Source organism: Zootoca vivipara, chromosome 1 (genome assembly GCF_963506605.1).
Source record: "Zootoca vivipara chromosome 1, rZooViv1.1, whole genome shotgun sequence".
Taxonomy (NCBI): Eukaryota; Metazoa; Chordata; class Lepidosauria; order Squamata; family Lacertidae; genus Zootoca; species Zootoca vivipara.
This window is the reverse complement of record NC_083276.1, coordinates 117,315,912-117,322,954: the sequence shown is the minus strand read 5'-3', so window position 1 is coordinate 117,322,954 and position 7,043 is coordinate 117,315,912.

The window sequence follows — 7,043 nt, the reverse complement described above, 5'->3', positions numbered from 1 at the left end:
GAAAAAACAAAAAAATCCGTTTTTTCAGCTAGGAACAGCTGGAAAAAAATGGGGATTTCCCGGGGAAAACGGGAGACTTGGCAGCTATGGGTTTAATTGAGTTCACTTTAATGTCTAGATCCTTATCCTTTCTCTGCAAGGTGTTTGCGGTCAATGGGCTGTAGACATCTAATGCACACCAACAATAGGGAAACACTGGCCTGCAAGCGCTCCAGTTGGAGAACAACCTTTACCAAAGGTGTCATGGGCTTTGAAGACACTCGAACTCAGGACGCAAGGGAGAAACGTGCTAAGAGGAAGGCACGCTTGGCAAATCCACACCGTGATCATCTCTCGCCTGGAAAACAATGTCCCCACTGTGGAAGGGTGTGTGGATCCAGAATTGGCTTCCACAGTCACTTACGGACTCATTGTTAAAACCATGTTTATGGAAGACAATCTTACTCGGCTACGAGTGATCGCCAATGAAGAAGACAAAGACACAGTTGTGGGGAATTTACTCTCATTCTAATCCCAAGCTGCTAGGTAGATGCTGAACCAAGATTTTAGCAGCGTTTGTACATGCTGTTATAAATAACCGGCTGAAAAAGAAAATATACGCATGCCAATTTACAAATTTCCACGAGCCCCTTGTTCATGAAACCTACCGTAACGTTTTTGCAGCCATCAGTGCAAAGAGTGCAGCCTTCTGAACAGCTGTCTACATATCTGGCTTTTAATGGCAAATGTTTTTTTCCAAGCACTGTACGGCTGAAAACACTGGCAGCATTAAGATAAATTCAACAGTGCAAATAAGTTTTGATGGATGGAATATTGAATGGTACAGTTTTTGTAAAATATGCAGGGATTTATGATATGTAAAATGAACCATGGAAAGAGAAGGGAAGTCGTTGATACCGTAAGGATGTAGAATGAGTATTCTAAATTGTAAAACAGAAAACTCAATAAAAATTATATATACAAAGTTTTTTCAAGTGCTGCAGCTAAACAGGTTTGTTGAAATTGATGTCTGTTATATATCTCTTAAGACTTTAGATACGATGGTCATTGCCATTAGATAATAGCAAAGGTCTTCCTGATTTGAGATACACAAAATCTTGAAAAGCAATCCTCACCCATTCTGGGACAATGGGGTGGGGTGGAAGAGATACGCTGCTGTAACCTGGACACACTCACACCTGCGTGGGTGGCAAACACACAACATGGGGAAAAGAAAAATGGCGTAAAAAACCCCTCCCAGCATTCCCTGGTAACACCAACCGTGCTGTTCACCAATTGTGGACTCTGCTGGTGAATATGCCCACATACAACAAACCCCACTTTCATGCTTTTCCTTGAATGATTTTGTCTAACTAGAATCTGACCTGGTACCTTTTGCTTGCCTGGGTGGAGACAGATGTGTGGAAATGTCTTAACTATTGTTGGGGCTGAAATATAGCCTACTGTACAGACAGGGCCGGATTTAGGTTTGATGAGGCCCTAAGCTACTGAAGGTAATGGGGCCCTTTATACGTCCAGCTGTCCTTTGTCAACAACAAATTGTCGCTGGTTTTTTTGTGTTGAATATATGCCCTATGGTAATTTATGGACCTAATAGGTATCAAAAGCCAATTGCACATGCAGAATGTAGGCACCCTATATATAGAAATGAGCAAACCAGTGATATTTTAGCGAGCAGGCTAGCAGGCGGGGCCCTTACATCATAGCAGCCTACACAACACAAAACACTGTTGCTGTATGTAGGCTTTATTTGTTTTTTATCTTATATTTTGGAAATGTACATCCAGTTGTTTTTTTCTTTAAATTTTTTGGGGGGCCCTAAGCTATAGCTTGTTTAGCTTATACGTAAATCAAGCACTGTTACAGAAGAGAATCGTAAGGCATTGCTGTGGCCATTTTTGTCTTGGGCTTTCACTTTACCTATGGCCCTTGAATACAGCCCTTGGTTCCCACCTTCCTTCCACCCCAGTATGTTGTTGTTTAGTCGTTTAGTCGTGTCCGACTCTTCGTGACCCCATGGACCAGAGCACGCCAGTATAACCAAGCACAATTCAAAGTTTTGGTGCTGACCTTTAAAGCCCTAAACGGCCTCGGTCCTATATACCTGAAGGAGCATCTCCACCCCCATTGTTCAGCTCGGACACTGAGATCCAGCGCCAAGGGCCTTCTGGCGGTTCCCTCACTGCGAGAAGCAAAGCTGCAGGGAACCAGGCAGAGGGCCTTCTTGGTGGTGGCGCCCGCCCTGTGGAACGCCCTTCCATCAGAGATCAGGGAGATGAACAACTACCTGACATTTAGAAAACACCTAAAGGCAGCCCTGTTTAGGGAAGTTTTTAATCTGTGATAATTTAATGTATTTTTGTATTTGTTGGAAGCCGCCCAGAGTGGCGGGGAAAACCCAGCCAGATGGGCGGGGTATAAATAATAAATAATAAAATAAACATTAAAAACCGTATCATTTTTGTAATGGGAAGCTACATTTTGTAATGGGAAGCTTTATTGCTGCGCATCAAGCCACAGGCGGCCTCCAAGTCTATAGGTTTGAGGTATTTCTGTGTTGGCTGTCACGAATGGGATACATTTACCTTCCCACCTAGCCAATGCTAATGAGATATGACTTAGGAAATCATACTCTCTGAATTAATTCAGTCTGCTTAACAGTTAAGTAATATGAGAGGAATGGAGAAATACTAAAAGCTTCCATATGATCCCTGTGGGAAGACAGCTTTCTCAATGTTAAAGTGAACTCTTGGCTTAGGGAAGAATTGAGGAAATCATGCTTTTGAAAATGTGCATTTAAGCGCAGAGTGATGTCTGCAGAAAATAGAGAAATGGGGTTCGCTGCCCGGCCACCGATTTAATCTCTGTTCAGGAATGAACCAGAGGGGCATTTTCGAAGCAGGAAGTCTCAGGACTTGAAAGCTGGAAGTTGGGAGTTTGTTTTATACCACCCTTCATCCTAAGATCTCAAGACTATTCACAGAATAAAATGCGGGATAAAAACACGTAAATAAGTAAAACAAAACAGCAAAACAATAACCCGGCCCCCTCCTTTCCTCCTCTACCCTGAAGGCAATATTAACATAAAATTACCATGATCCCTGACCACTGGGGTCCTGCTATCTAGGGATGATGGGAGATGTAGTCCAAAAACATCTGGAGAGACCCGAATTTAGGGAACACTGGTAGACCAACAGGGCCTTTGGCCTCCCCGAGAATTGGCAGTGGGCCCCCTGCTCTGATGTGGGCTGTTGCATGTGCCCCCTTTTGCCAGCTCTTGGCAGTGTCTGTGGATCAGATGGAGAGAAGGCAGAAAATGTGGGTCAGAAAAATGTTTCCCTGAAAGTTTTTTTTGAGGAGGTATTTTAAGATATAGTGGAAAGGTTGATTCACAGACAAATGAGCATATTCTGAGCATAAGAGTGTAAAAGCTTTACTACTCTGGTTTCTTATTTTCCTGAACTCACTGTGATGGGGTAAACAAGGAGGATAATTCGTGCTTTCCAAGGTCTTATAGAAGAACCTCTTCTTAGAGGGTGCCTCTCATTGAAATCCAGATATAATTCAATCACCAGCAGCAACAAAAGTCTCACCCCTGTGTGTGTTTACAATATTATTCGTCGGTTTTAGGAGGAGCAATATTTATGCTAAGAGAATTCCACATTGCCAAGCTCTCTCCCATGAATAATGTTTCTTCCTTGCCTCATTTCAACCTGGACATGTTTGCCTGACAGTTCATGGGATGGTGAATCTTAAAATTGTCACTGGACCCAGATCCAAGAAGCATAATGGGTGCTTGTTTCAGTGCTCTCTTATTTATATCAATTCGATACTTGGATAGAGCATTGTTTTCTGCTCAATAGTATTTAAACGGCATTTGTCTGAAGCTATTAGTTAAAAGTGATGTGTTATGATTTTTTTTCAATAACGGTCAGAGAAAAGACAAGATTGTTAAACATGCAAATTAGTGTGCTACATGCATTGATGGTGATCCTGGAAGCACATGTGATAAATTATTAATGGCGGCGCACAGTTTTAATGCGATCATTTTTTGCATGGTCTCATTACAGCAGGGTTGTAAAAGTATCACCACTGTCTTCATGAACAGAGTGGAATAAAGCTTTTAATGGTCTCTCTCTCTCTCTCTCTGCATTTGACACATTTTTTAAACACACACACACACACAGCCTAGGGTTGCCATATTTCAAGAAGTAAAAATCCAGACACAGTTGCTGAGCTGTTTCGGGGAGAGGCCAGCAAAACACCTCAGATAAACAAGTGGCGCATGCTGCTGGCAGGGCCATTCTGCCACCCAAAATATGCGGGGCGGGTGGAATAGGAGCAGGGCTGGTCCAAGATATTTTGCCACCTGAGGCAGACCCCAAAATGGCACCTCCCTCCCCACTAGGGAAGAAACGGTGGGGGAAGGAACAAGGGACAAAGATTGACAGGGGAATCTGCTTCCCTATGGATCCTGCTGCCTGAGGCATTCGCCTTACCTTGCCTTATGGGTGGGCCGGCACTGAGGAGGAGGTCACAGGTGGACTGTGAGCAGCAGAAGGGAAGAGCACACTTGCATCATGTTCCAGCCAATAAATCCATGACCACATCCTCTTCAAAGGTCCAACATTGTATCAGCCCCAAACCTGGCACAAATAGTTTTCTTCCCATTTACTTGTGTGCCCCCCCCAATCAACTATATGAGGTTCTGCCCCCCTCAACAAAAGCCTGCTGCTGCCCCTAACAAAAACCCATGCTTCATCATGGTTTTCTGTGTATAACTCATTTTATTTGGCTGCAACTTTTGATAGAATGAACATAACACAGTTTGTTGCATTACAGTCATACCTCGGTTTAAGTGCGCCTCGGTTTGAGCATTTTCAGTTTAAGTACTCCGCGGACCGCAAATAGAAGGGGAAGAAATGGAGGAAGTGAGAGATTTTACTTTCTTGGGCTCCTTGATCACTGCAGATGGTGACAGCAGTCACGAAATTAAAAGACGCCTGCTTCTTGGGAGAAAAGCAATGACAAACCTAGACAGCATCTTAAAAAGCAGAGACATCACCTTGCTGACAAAGGTCCATATAGTTAAAGCTATGGTTTTCCCAGTAGTGATGTATGGAAGTGAGAGCTGGACCATAAAGAAGGCTGATCGCCGAAGAATTGATGCTTTTGAATTATGGTGCTGGAGGAGACTCTTGAGAGTCCCATGGACTGCAAGAAGATCAAACCTATCCATTCTTAAGGAAATCAGCCCATAGTGCTCACTGGAAGGACAGATTGTGAAGCTGAGGCTCCACTACTTTGGCCACCTCATGAGAAGAGAAGACTCCCTGGAAAAGACCCTGATGTTGGGAAAGATTGAGGGCACTAGGAGAAGGGGACGACAGAGGACGAGATGGTTGGACAGTGTTCTCGAAGCTACGAACATGAGTTTGACCAAACTGCGGGAGGCAGTGCAAGACAGGAGTGCCTGGCGTGCTATGGTCCATGGGGTCACGAAGAGTCGGACATGACTAAACGACTAAACAACAACAACACTCCGCGGACAGGTCTGGAACGGATTAATCCACTTTCCATTACTTTCAATGGAAAAGTTCACTTCAGGTTAAGTACGCTTCAGGTTAAGTACAGACTTCCGGAACCAATTGTGTTTGTAAACCGAGGTACACTGTATATTCTGTGTTAAAGATGATGTATAATCTTATGGTTTCATGGTATGGCCTGATTCTGATGTTATGAGCCACCAAACCTCAGAAACACAACTTTTCGGTTGGCGGTTCCTGAAAGAGAGGATGGCAACCAGGGAAGCCAAGTCTGTTTTATTTGTTTGCCTGGGGAACATTTGCCGCTCTCCCATAGCCGAAGGCTTTTTAAAGGAAACTTGTGGCTGCGGAAAACATTGAAAACAAGTGGGTGATAGGCAGCGGTGCTGTTTCTGACTGGAATGTGGGACGCTGCCTAGATGCAAGGGCTTTAAGTTATCTAAGAAATCATGTAATTCAGACGGGCCATAAAGCACCACAGGTTATACAACAAGATCATATCCCAACGTTTCGATTATATGCTTTGTATGGATGAAAGGAATTTACGAGATCCGAGAAGAGAAAAGCAAGAGTTTTAAAAACTGCAAATCTCAGACTGAGCTGTTTGGGATTGAGCGATGATCCACAAAACCAGTTTATTATGGAAGATCTATATACTATGGGACTGATGAAGATTTGGAAACTGTTTTATCAAGAGTGTCTGTAAAGCAGTGGTTCCCAAACTTTTTTGGCCATGTCCCACCTAAGCATCTCTAAAATCCTGGTGCTCCTCCCCCACCATGACATATCATAGAATCATAGAATCATAGAGTTGGAAGAGACCACAAGGGCCATCCAGTCCAACCCCCTGCCGAGCAGGAAACACCATCAAAGCATTCTTGACATATGCCTGTCAAACCTCTGCTTAAAGACCTCCAAAGAAGGAGACTCCACCACACTCCTTGGTAGCAAATTCCACTGCCGAACAGCTCTTACTGTCAATATAATTCTTATTATTCAAAGAGTGAACTCCTATTCACGGGGAGGAAGCCTTAAAAAAAATCACTCTTAATAACTCATTCTCGAATCGCCCCCCCCTAAAAATCAAATTGCCCCCCCCGTGGGGCGTGTGCGTGCCCCCCCGTTGGGAACCAGGGCTTTGAAGCATTTTTGGAGGGGGGAAATGGAGGCAAGTGTTTCTGAAAGCAAGTAATATTGAGGTGTTCTGTAAAATTATTCTCAATTGATATTAAATTGTAAAGATTTAAAAAAAAAAGAAGAAGATAAAAGAAACACAACTTCTCCTAAATTGTTTCCACAATTTTGACTACTGGAGTAGAGCGGATTGCCCGAGGGGAGCGGAGAAAAAGCCCCGAGGGGAACCGACTTCCCCCTCCGCCACCCTCCCGGGAGGAATTCCGCTTCTCTCGCTTCCCCTCCAGGGGGAGGAAATCAGGAGGTCCCGCCTGCCTTGCCTGCCTGCCTGCCTGGAGCTGCCTCGGCGCAGCTCCGCCCCGT